Source organism: Manis pentadactyla, chromosome 13, assembly GCF_030020395.1.
Source record: "Manis pentadactyla isolate mManPen7 chromosome 13, mManPen7.hap1, whole genome shotgun sequence".
Taxonomy (NCBI): domain Eukaryota; kingdom Metazoa; phylum Chordata; class Mammalia; order Pholidota; family Manidae; genus Manis; species Manis pentadactyla.
The window spans coordinates 70,958,923-70,970,922 of NC_080031.1; the positions used below are offsets into that span (position 1 = coordinate 70,958,923).

The window sequence follows — 12,000 nt, forward strand, 5'->3', positions numbered from 1 at the left end:
TGTAAAATTTACTTTAGCCTGCCGAGAGGCCCAGTTTATCTTTAACTTAATCCAGATGCTGCTTTTCCTCCTCCAGCCCTAATCAAGTCAGTAACTCAGCTCACCTTGAAAGCAAAATAAGCAGCCTTGACTGATATGCTCCCAAACCAAGAAACTACTACTCTGAGAAACGATCAAAACAGTAAATTTCTTATGTTAACTCCACAAAATAATCTAGAAAACTAATAAGAAACTTAGTGTCTCCTTAAAAATAAACATTTAGAGACCATCTAGTAGTTCCACCTCCCTAACTCTGGGTCTCTCAACTACCTATAAATCCCCTAGACAACGCACCACCACGGACTCTCTTGTCCCCTCCTAACGTCAGCCGGGAGCTCTGTTCTTTCACTTTATCTCTAAATAAAAGCCTGTTATCTTGCTTTCCTACCTTGACTGTTTGTGAAGCTCATTCTTCGGTTTCGTGAACAAGAACCCCAACATCAATAGCAATCAGTAACTGTTTCAAGACACCTACTTTTTTAAATACCGAGATATATGACCGTAACTTACAATAAAGAAATGAAACCAATCCCAACTATTTCTAAACTCGACTATTTGAATCTATCTAGTGGGGTGATCAAAAGCCTGTCACACACACGTTACACAACGACTTTTGGATAAACGACTTAGGCAAACCATCCCAGAGCAAGGACGTCAGACTAAAACTTTAAAAATCCTAAGAAACATTCTAACTTCTGAGTTCAGGCTCCGTATAAGCACTTCAATGAATAGAATGTTTAAAGCTTCCTTCGCTCTCAAAGGCCAGGTCCACCCGGCGCTAGGGGCGGGGACCTCTGTGGGGGACGTGGGCGCCCCCGTCGGGCTGACGAGGCGTTCTTGGCCTCCGCCCGTCATCTAGGCCGAGCCCGGCTGACTCAGGGGCGCCGACCGGCCACGGGCGAAGCGGGAGCTTCCCTCACTCACCGTTGAAGCGCTGGTCGCCGACACTGCCCACGGAGAAGCAGCGGTCGCCGGGGTTCACAGCCCCGGTCAGACCTGGTGCAGGTTCATGTCCGCGCTTTAGTCCAGCAACGGACGCCGCGTCCAGTTCATGCTCGGGGTCGGCAGCCGCTTGCCTCCCTCCTTTTCTCAGGGGCGGCGTCCGCTCTTGGGCGGCGACGGCAGTGACAGGGGCCAGGCGCCAGGTGCCAGAACCGCTCAGCCGGGTCCGCAGCTCATTCCGAGGCCCGGAGGGGGCGGGCCGGCGAGCGGGAGGAGCGCTGCGCTCGTCCGCGCACCTGTCACAACCCGCGCGGGCCCAGGTGAAGCTCCCGGTCGATTCAGCGGCCGAGACCCCAGGCCGCCTCACTTGCAGGGCCGCGGCTTCCATACACTTGCGCCGGGCTCCAGGTGGGTAGCGCTGGGAGAGCCCAAGTGGCGCAGGCAGCACACGCTCGACTGAGCTGTGCCTTTCAGCGCCAGTGCACACTCCCCCCACTGGCCTTCGCCGCCCACTACGCATCTCTAGAGCCCTTCGCTCGAAATATCGCGAGATGTCTTGGGGAACGAGGTGAACTGCGGTAAAGGGCTCATTGTTTTACCACAGTATACAACTCTGCTAGTGGGTATGAAAACGCCTCTTCTCCTCAGATGCTGGCCAGTCCCGAGCTCCAGTCCAGTTGGGACTCCGCCCACTTCTCAGGACAGGCCAGTCTCTTTGAGGCTTGTGAGCGACTCCGTCCTTTTGAGTGTTGAACGTGGGGAACCTGGTAGAAACATAACAAGACCAGAATGAGGTAAGAGTTATCAAATTGTGCCTTAGAGCAGGGTTTGATCCGACTGAGGGTCCAGAGCTTCGAAAGGAGAAAAGCATTATAAATGGAGTTGCAGTGGCCTCAGTCCTTGTAGAGACTACAAGTCCCAGCAAGCACCGCTCCCGCAGGCAGCCCGTCAGGGCTCCAGCCAACCAACTCCTTAAAGCATCTCTATCCTGGCGCAGCACTTAACCGAGTCGCACGAGCGTTTCCAACTCGCCAAGCAAGGTACTTTTGATCGGTTCAAACACTTGACAAGAACTAAAATGAAATGTTTTCACCTAAGTTTACCTTAACCTACATTTTGAAGCAGTGCGGCTAATCATATTGCAAACAAGTACCGCGTTTGAGCATTTGTTTTGGAGAAATCTAAGAATTCCAAAATGATCAGTGTCAGCAATAGTAAGAGTCAACCCTTACTGTATTTTAACAGAGGTTTACTATTATTATTGATAAGCATCTGTTTATATGTCTCCTCCCATGTACTGTAAATCTCTTAGGGACTGACTGTCCTGTTCGTCTGTGTGTCCCAAGTTGTCTAGCACAATGCTAATTCCAGTTTAGGTGTTCAATGTTAAATGAATGAATGTAGAAACTCTCCACCCAAAAAGAGTATTTTTTTTAATTACTAAGTGTTTTTCTTATAAGTTTGTTGTGGCAAAACAAAAACAAAAAAGCAAGCCTTTGCACTTCATACTTGGATGGGAGGAGGACTACTAATTTTTATTTCCTTTTACTTTCCCAAAGGTTTTACAATGTATATTTACTTTGTTTGGCAATAAAAACCTACATTAAAAAAAAGTTTAAGAGTTACCCTCCTTTCTCTAACTTGAAAGACGTAATTAAATTACATTACTTATTCCGGTCTCATCATAAAAATGAGGGACTTAAAATTTACTTTGTCTTAAACTATTTTAGTGTTGTCTAATGTAATTGCAGTTTAATTGGTATTTTAATTATTAATTCAAATATCATTTAAAATGGTTTAGTTTAATTTTATATTTTAGACCCTACATGAAGATTTTTCTGTGTCCCACATAACTTCTACATCTACCCAAAGTTTGAGATGTTACTCATTCTATTCTGCCCAGTTTTTTATTTTGAAGGGCATAAAGTATAGCAGAGTAAAAGAAACTAAGCAACCAAGTAGTTAGGAGATCTGACATCGACTCCTCATCTCACATTTGCTATGTGACCTTGGGAAGTCTTGTTAACTTTAAGACTCATTTGTTTCATCTATAAAATTAGCAAGTTAAACCTGACTATCAACAACATTTCCAGTCCCATAACTCTGTACAAATGTTAGTTTTCATTTAATTCCTTCAGCCTTGAGAAGACTACCTGAATTTGAATTCTGGCCTAACCACTCAGGCAGGTTACTTAATCTCTCTGTGCTTTACTTTTTTTTTTAATCTATAAAATGGAGATAGTTACAGACTTTCTTTTTATATAATTATCATGAGGATTAAATGAGTACAGTGTTGGCATGTAGTCAGAAATCAGTAGATGTTAGCTATTATTATTAAATAAACCTAACCTTTTTACACATACTTACTCTTTCCAAGGTTTTCCAAATAGTGTCAAACCTCAGCCCAAATAAAACTTTCCAGGGTTGTTGGAGACTACACAAATGTTCTGAGGCCATACCAGTCTGTATATAGAACTGTGGGACTACAATAGCTAATGAAATGCAAGGGTATTCTTTTGCCTCTTATTCATCAGAAACTACTAGTTTATTAAATTTCCCCTTAAACAACCTATCTTTGATATACAGCAAAGAACTGTTGCAGTGAAACAATTAAATGCTTGTAATTCATTTATTTATTCTCCTGCAACTCTGACCTGCTGTGTGGCTTTATATATAAAAATTATATGAAATTCACATATCCATAAATAAAATTTTATTGGCACAGCCATGCATAGTCCTTCAGGTATTGTCGATGGCTGCTTTCACACTGCAACTGCAGAACTGAGTAGTTTCAACAGAGACCAGATAGCCTGCAAAGTCAAAAATATTTACTAGTTGGCCCTTTATAGAAAAAGTTTGATGACACCTGACATATAGGAAGAATCCTCTACTTTGTGGCCAATGAAATAGTTTTTGCTATGCAGAATTGTTATTCTACTAAGCACGACAACTGAGCTTAGTTATCAAAACATATAATATTAATGATTACATGAGCATCTTTAAATATATCTATTGCCTCTCTGATTCCCCAGTATTTGTCATAGCACAGTCAATATTCACTAATAGTTGAATGAAAGGATAAATGTAGACAGGACCTGACTTACATACATGCAAAATATTCCCTGAAAGAATATGACAGAGAGGTGTCTGTAGGCAATCCCTTTGCTTCCAAGCTGCTGCTTCTCATAGATCACCCCCCTAATGTCATTCACCTCCCCTTAACAAGGCTAAATCCAGTCCCGACTTCGTATGCAACTTGAATGTAACTCTGACCTTGTGGCAAGATTAGTAATGTAAGGAAATGGAGGGAGTGAAGGTAAATTATGCATGTCTGCCTTTCATCCTCCCCTCCCTGTCTCCTGCCCAGAGGCCACTAATTTACCTCCTAACATGACAAGTCCTTGGGAATTCTTGAATCTAATTATTCCCTTAACTATAACTGAATTTTTCAGTCTGTCTTTTGAATGCTCAAAGACTGTGTGCTTTTGTTTCCTCCTTTAATTTCTTTAGTTACTTCAGTTTTTTTCTTTAGCTTTATTTCTAAGAAATAAAAGAGGAAGGATGGCTCTACAAATGGAAACTTGTATTTTTTTAAAAATAAAATGTTGTATACTCCATATTATTACTAGTGTTAGGCTGGAGGAAGGAAAAACAAGGACATGCAAACAGAACAAAGAGATGCCATAGGGGGAGAACAGACAAGACCCCAAGGTCTGTGCCTTATATGGAAAGGGGACAGCTCTTCCTGAATTCCATCCTTCTGATGTGCCAACTAAGATCCGGATGTCATCCTCCTCCCTCTTGGGAGGAAAAAAGTTTTCTAGTTGTCAATTATGTCACCTTTAGCCAATCATACCTCTCCATGCCCCCTAGGATAGCTTGCCCACTCCTCCCCCTCCTAACCCCTTATAAGCCCCCACCTCCCTGACCGGGTATGACGTCCCCGGCCTGTAATACCCAGACTGCAGAACATCACCCAGGAGTTGCACTCAAATAAACTACCTGGCCCTTTGTTGCCTCTCTTTGCCTGCTTATTTTGGCTAAAATTTATCTTACAACTAGCAGCAAAATCTCTTATTAGAGAACTAAAGTGCTGGAACTGGCAGACAAAAGAGAAGCTGTGCTCTCTCCAGTGCTAGTCTTAAAGGGAAGAGGGACATGTATCAGACCTCATGGGTGGTGTAAATGTAAAGAAAAGCAAATGGGTTCAGCACTGAGATCCTGGTGGGGAAAGGAGCGTATAGGAAGCCTGTTCAGATTGAAAAGCAATCATGCCTCTTCCTTGTTCTCTGGGTTCCTGAAATCCTTGTTATTACCCTCCTCCCTGCTGCCCTCACCCTAAACTCATGAATACAAATCCCTAATCTCCCAGAGTCTATGCCACAGGAGCCACCAATAGGGGCTTCGGACACTACTGACAACACCCATGTGGGTAAAATTGTAATATTTCCAGAATATCTCACCTGGCTTTGGTACATCTGCATATCAGCAGGCACTCTGAGGTGTAAAGAAGAAGGCCTTAGTGCATTTGCATCTTTCATCTCCATATCAATGGGTAATTACCTGGGGAACAGAGGGCTTATCTGTACCAGAGAAGAGAGAGAGAGGGCCGGTGGTTGCTGCTTGAGCAGGAGAGAGAGAGATGGGCCCTGACGGCAGTTTTGTAAGACCCTTTTACCCCAAAGAGCGTTTTGCGGTCAATTTCTTTGGTCACACTGAATCCATAGGAACTTGCCTGGGCTGAAACACATTAACAAGACAACCCAATAAACCAGAGAAATAAAGGGAGGCCCTAATGTCATAACAAGGCTGAGGCAGGGGGACTGTGTGGCTGGAATTTCACACAAGCATTTTAAATTCATAATCTCATATAGTATGAGGGTCACTGTGCAACTAAGACATTGACTGCCCCATAAACCTGCCTATACTGCCAATAGGAGCCTTGCTATAGGGAAATCCATCAGGAATGTTACAGGTTAAATAGATATTTGAGCAATGATATAGGACCCTAGCCATCCTTTTTAATAGTGTTACTATCGAAAAATTGATTTCAGTACCTCTCAAATTTGATGCTTGCCATTAAATACTCTTAGTTCTTAGCTCACACATACTTGCCTAGCTGGAGGTTTCTCTACCCATTAGCACTTAAAAGGCAATTATTAATAAAGGCTATTGTTTATTAAATACCCACTAGATATCATAGTAGGTATTTTATTTATCTCATTGAAATATCAACAACCTTATAAGGGTAATATGTCTGTTTTACAAATGAAAAGAGAGCTAAACTCAGAGATAAATAATTTTCCCAAGGTCACATTAGCCTTGGGTCATATCACCACTTGAGGATTTGAACTCAGATGTCTTGTGCTTCAAAGGCTAAGTGTTCTCCAAAAAACCCTGAATCCCAAGGTGAATACAATCAGAGCCTATCACTTATCCCCTTGTGAGCAAGATGAGAGGGGAGGGGAGGGGAGGGGAGGGGAGGGGAGGGGAGGGGACCTCCTTAAGTTGTATCTTCAGTGATTCTCTGGTAGGAAGTACCATCTTCCTCAGTTTTCTCCTCCCCTTCCTCATAATGGAAGGAAAGTTCACCTCCTTACCTTGACTCACTCCCCAACTATAAAGACCAGTCCTCGTTGAAGGATAAAATACACATCTCCAACCAAAAAGTACCTGAAACTCAGCCAGTTAGAGGGATATTCACTGGGTTAAAGGCAAGTACTTCTAGAAAAGTTTTAGAATTACAAATAAGTCAAACACATCAGCTGTGGTTTTATCAGATTGTGGCTTTCCTCATACCCATTGGAGTTTTCTTTAGGGGGAAGAAGAAATCAAGATGTAATTTCCCTCTTTCCCTTTCTCCACTGCCTGGTTTGTGAGGTTGACTCTGTTCGCCATATCTTCTCATAAGACTTTCGGGATCAAGTGATTTCTGACCAAGAAACAAAAGCAAAATCATCCCATTCCCCACTGGATGCAGACGAAAACTGGAAATCAAATCAGGGACAACTTCAAAGGAGACATTGGAGAAGAGCCAAGCTGGGTCTTGCAACATGAGATGACATACGTATTTTTGCTGTTTCAAGGTCACTTGTATCTAGCCATGTCACTCTGAAAACGTCACTACTTTCTGGACAGTTGGACGTGTTTTATTAGGAAAATGATTTTTCTCTTTGTTTCTGTGTCTGTGCACTGATAGGTTGGTTCAGTAATAAATATGTGAGACCTTTCATTTGGAAAAAAAAAGAGATGCCATTTTGAAAGGGAAAGGAGAGGTCATGTGGAAGACAGCAGCAGGGAGTTCTGCTTAGAGAGGAACAAATTACAGGCAATGAGCTCTGGAACAGGAATGAAGAAGAGCAACTATCTCAATCAAAGTCCCAGCAAGCTATTTTGTGGATATCAACAAATTGATTTAAAGTTTTATGGAGAGGCAAAAGACCCAGGATAGACAATATAGTATTGAAGGAGGAGAACAAAGTTGGAGGACTGACACTACCTGATTTCAAGACTTACTATAAAGCTACTTTAATCAAGACAGTGTGGTATTGGTGAAAGAATAGACAGATCCATGGAACAAAATAGAGAGCCCAGAAATAGAATTACATAAATACAGCCAATGGATCTTTGACAGAAGAGCAAAGTCAGTACAATGGAGCAAAGGTAGTCTTTTCAACAAATGGTGCTGGAAAAAAACAGGTAATGTGCAAAAAAAAAAAATCTAGACACAGACCTTATACCTTTCACAAAAACTAACTCAAAATGAGTCACAAAATCCAACCAGTTCCTGGACTTGCCATGGGAATGAAGAAGGAGATATCTAAACTGGCCTGTGCATACAGTAAAACAACAAATTTGACTGGATCTATACTGTTGGAACTCAAACAAGAATTAGGAGAAGCGCAAATTGTAGTGCTCCAAAATCTTACAACTACAGACTATTTACTGTTAAAAGAACATATGGGATGTGAACAGTCCCCAGGAATGGGTTGTTTTAATTTGTCTGATTTCTCTCAGACTGTTCAAGCTCAGTTGGACAATATCCACCATATCATAGATAAGTTTCCACAAATGCCTAAGGTGCCTAACTGGTTTTCTTGGTTTCACTGGAGATGGCTGGTAATTACAGGTATGCTTTGGTTATGTAACTATACTCCTATTATGTTAATGTGTGTGCACAATTTAATTAGTAGTTTAAAACCTATACATGCTGAAGTTACTCTACAAGAAGATATGTCAAAGAAATAATCAATCTTCCCATGTTTTCTGCCGCCTGCTACTTCTATAGCTTTTCTTCTTCCTTCCTAATTACAACCCTTAAATAGAATTCGTGCCTCATATCAAATTTACCGAGTATCATAATTCTTCCAAGTGGTAAAGATACCTCAAGACAAATGCTGGGCATAGAAGCCACAGGGCATAAATATGCAAAGAAATAAAAAGCTAATCTTTTCAAACAATAAGGCTTCTCTCTCATTTACCAACTTTACATTTCCCTGTATGGCCCCGGAAGATGACTGGTTAGCCATAGACGGGTAAGATTCCTCAAGGGAGGAACAACCTAAGACAGGCACAGTCGCAGGGGGGCCATCAGGTGAGAAATTGGGGATCAACAGAGGTGAGGCTTAGAACCTCACCCCCCATTCTGAGAGAAATCTTCTGCATATGTGGATGTTTTATTGCCCTTGTCTAGCTTGGATTAACACATAGTCTACAGGCACACACCTGATCATCTACATTTGCTCTCTTACAACACTAAACTATGTTTTCTACCTTTATCTTGTATCTACCTACCACTTCAACATTTTATTAAAAATAATAATAATAAAGAGAGAAATGTGATATCCACATATAAATCAAGTATAAAAATCAAATGAGTATTCATATTTGAACTGACTGTTTATAGTTCATAATGCATGAGCAAAACCAAAAGTTTCTGTGATGGCTGCCCTTGTACTGTTCACCATGTAACTTACTCACTATATAAGAATTTGTTCTCCATGTAAGAACTTGTTCATTATGCTTCAGAAGATTGGAGACTGACGAAAATTAGGCTTGGGGTGGATTAATGACTGTGCATTGAGCATTGACTCCCCTATACAGAATTTTATTGTCGTTAACAACCATTTGATCAATAAATATGAGAGATGCCCTCACAACAACAACAACAACAACAAAAGTACACACTTCCAATTGTAAAATAAATAAGTAACCGGATGTAATGTATAGCATAAGGAATATAGTCAAAATATTGTAACAACTTGGTATGGTGATAGCTGGTACCTAGAATTATCATGTATATAAATGTTGAATCACTGTGTTGTACACCTGAAACTAATGTAATGTAATACTGTGTGTCAACTACCCTTCAATAAAAAATAATTATCTACAAAAAAAAAAAAAATGAGTCACAGACCTAAATGTAAAACAAAACTATTTAACTCCTAGAAGATAACAGGAGAAACCTAGAAGACTGATGACTTCTTAGATACAATAACAAAGGCAGGATCCATGAAAGGAACAATGGATAAGCTGGGTTTCATTAAATAAAAAACTTTTGCTCTGGAAAGACAATGTCAAGAGAATGAGAAGACAGACTGCAGACTGGGAAGAAATGTTTGCAAATGATGCATCTGATAAAGCACAGTTGTCCAAAATACACAAAGAATTCTTAAAATTCAACAATAAGAGAAAAACTACCTAATTTAAAAATAGACCAAAGACCAGAAGAGAACCTCATTAAAGAAGATACACAGATGCCAAATAAGCATATGGAAAGATGCCCCACATCATATGTCATCAGGGGGAAATGCAAATGAAAATAACAATGAGATACTACTACACATCTATCAGAATGGTGGTCCAAAATCTGGAGCACTGACAATACCAAATGCTGGTGAGGATGTGGAGCAATAGAAGCTCTCACTGATTGCTGGTGGGAATGCAAAGTGGTACGATCACATTGGAAGACAGTTTGGTGGTTTCTTACAAAACTAACCAAACTCTTACTATGCAATCCAGCAGTCATGCTCCCTAGTATTTACCCAAAGGGGTAGAGAACTTATGTCCACACAAAACCTGCACACGATGTTTATAACAGCTTTATTCATAATTGCCAAACTTGGAAGCAACCACAATGTCTTTCAGTAGCTAAATGGGTAAAATAATATGTGGCACATCCAGACAATGGAATATTATTCAGTGCTAGAAAGAAATGAGCTATTTAAGCCATGAAGAGTCATGGAGGAAACTTAAATGCATATTGCTAAGTGAAAGAAACCAGTTGGAAAAGACTATATATTGTATGATTCCAAAGATACGATGGTTGCAAAAAAAGCAAAACTATGGAGGCAGTAAACAGATCTGTGATTACCAGGGGTTGGAGGCATGGGATGAATAGGTGGAGCACAGAGGCCTTTTAAAAGGGCAATGAAAATACTCTGTATGATACTATCAAGATGGATACTTGTAATTATAATTAGTCCAAGCCTATAGAATGTACAACACCAAGAGTGAACCCTAAGGTAAGCTATGAATTTTGGGTGATGATAGTGTATCAGTTTTGGTTGTAACAAATGTGTCACTCTGGTGGGGAATGTTGATAATGGGGAAGCTCTGAATGTGTGAGGACAAGGGTATTTTGGAAATCTCTGTTCCTTCCTCTTAATTTTGTTTCTCTAAAGCAAAACTTCTCTAAAAAAATGGTCTCCAAAAAATAAAAAAGGGAGACTATGATTTGGAAAATCATCATAACCTGCCATTTCCCCCTAGCAGAAAAGATGAGAGGAAATAGGGGAGGTAAATTAACAAAAAGAAATTTGGGGAATGTTTCATAAGCATGAGAATAAATAATTACAGGAGACTGATATATTCTGAAAGTGAAGAGAACAGTGTATGCAAGGGGGAAAAAAACAACAATGTTTTTTTTAACTCAATTAGATTATAAACAAACCTTACCAGGAACTATGCTTGCACTCAATCATGTAAATATTATGGAATAACTGATGAGCCAGAACATAAAATTTTCCTGCAAAAGAAACTGTCAGCCTCTTTTCTGCCTAGGATAACATAGCAAGTGCCCTTAAAGGAATCTGTGTATGTCTAGGTAAGAGTCACTTGAATGGCTCCTTTATGCAATATAAGCTGAGGCTATTTTGGCATAAAGATGGGAGAGTGAAGCTGGGTCACACACTCTGTCCACCAATATCTAAAGAGCTCTCTCTCTCTCTCTCTCTCTCTCTCTCTCTCTCTCTCTCTCTCTCTCTCTCTCTCTCCCTCCCTCTCTCTCTCTCTTTCTACAACAACAGCAATGTTTTGTCTATAACAACCATTTTAAAAAGGAACACAGCCTCCTGTGATGACCAGAAAAAGTGATGGCCAACTATACAAGTAGAAGATTCAGCTCAGGCTTAGTGTGTCTCTACTTGAATCAGAAGCAGTCCTTGAAAGTAAAAACAAATCGTAAGAATTCTCACCAAGAATCCCAAATTTAGAAAGAAGTGAACTGAGAATATAGCCTTAGATTTTTCTCCTTAGCCTAGGGATGTGGACATAGCTACTAGGAAGAAATGGATGAAAAGAGAGAACCGCAACCTAGGTGGCTTTTCACCCGCCCATGCTTAGCACTGGGCCCTACACTGAACTTGGGGAATGGCAGTGGTAGTTCTCATTAGTATGGGACTGGTAATCTGGCAAGTATCAGTATATTAAAAGTAGACTACATAAATCTACAAAATCCCACCAGAATACATGCGCTTAATCCCTAGGCAATACTGTCTCATGGTAGGTTCCCTGGCCATGTAGTTTGTTCAGGGCTGGGCCCTGGTGTGGTCAGTCAGAGTCCTCTATGATTTTTCTGCTGCAGCTAGCCAGGGACTCTTGTATTTTTAAAAAGAAAGGACCATCATCCCTGAACATAGATGATGTTTGAATGTTTTAAAAAGAATGAAGAGAGAAAAGGAGAACTAAGTTCTATTTTTGATAGGGAGTAAGACAACGTCATGAGAAGCTCACTTGAAT

General features: G+C 40.7%; 1 protein-coding gene and 1 pseudogene across 1 annotated transcript in view; one reads left to right on the forward strand and one right to left on the reverse strand.

Annotated features, from left to right (window-relative positions):
* The window catches only part of SRFBP1 (serum response factor binding protein 1), a 157,690-nt gene extending 156,537 nt beyond the window's left edge, over positions 1-1,153 (reverse strand). The window contains exon 1 of the mRNA XM_057490365.1: positions 964-1,153. The gene's annotated coding sequence lies outside the window, so the exon portion shown is untranslated. The remainder of the gene's footprint in view (positions 1-963) is intronic.
* Positions 1,154-1,532: 379 nt separating this feature from the next.
* LOC118921389 (60S ribosomal protein L39-like) lies at positions 1,533-7,038 on the forward strand (annotated as a pseudogene).
* Positions 7,039-12,000: the final 4,962 nt, after the last annotated feature.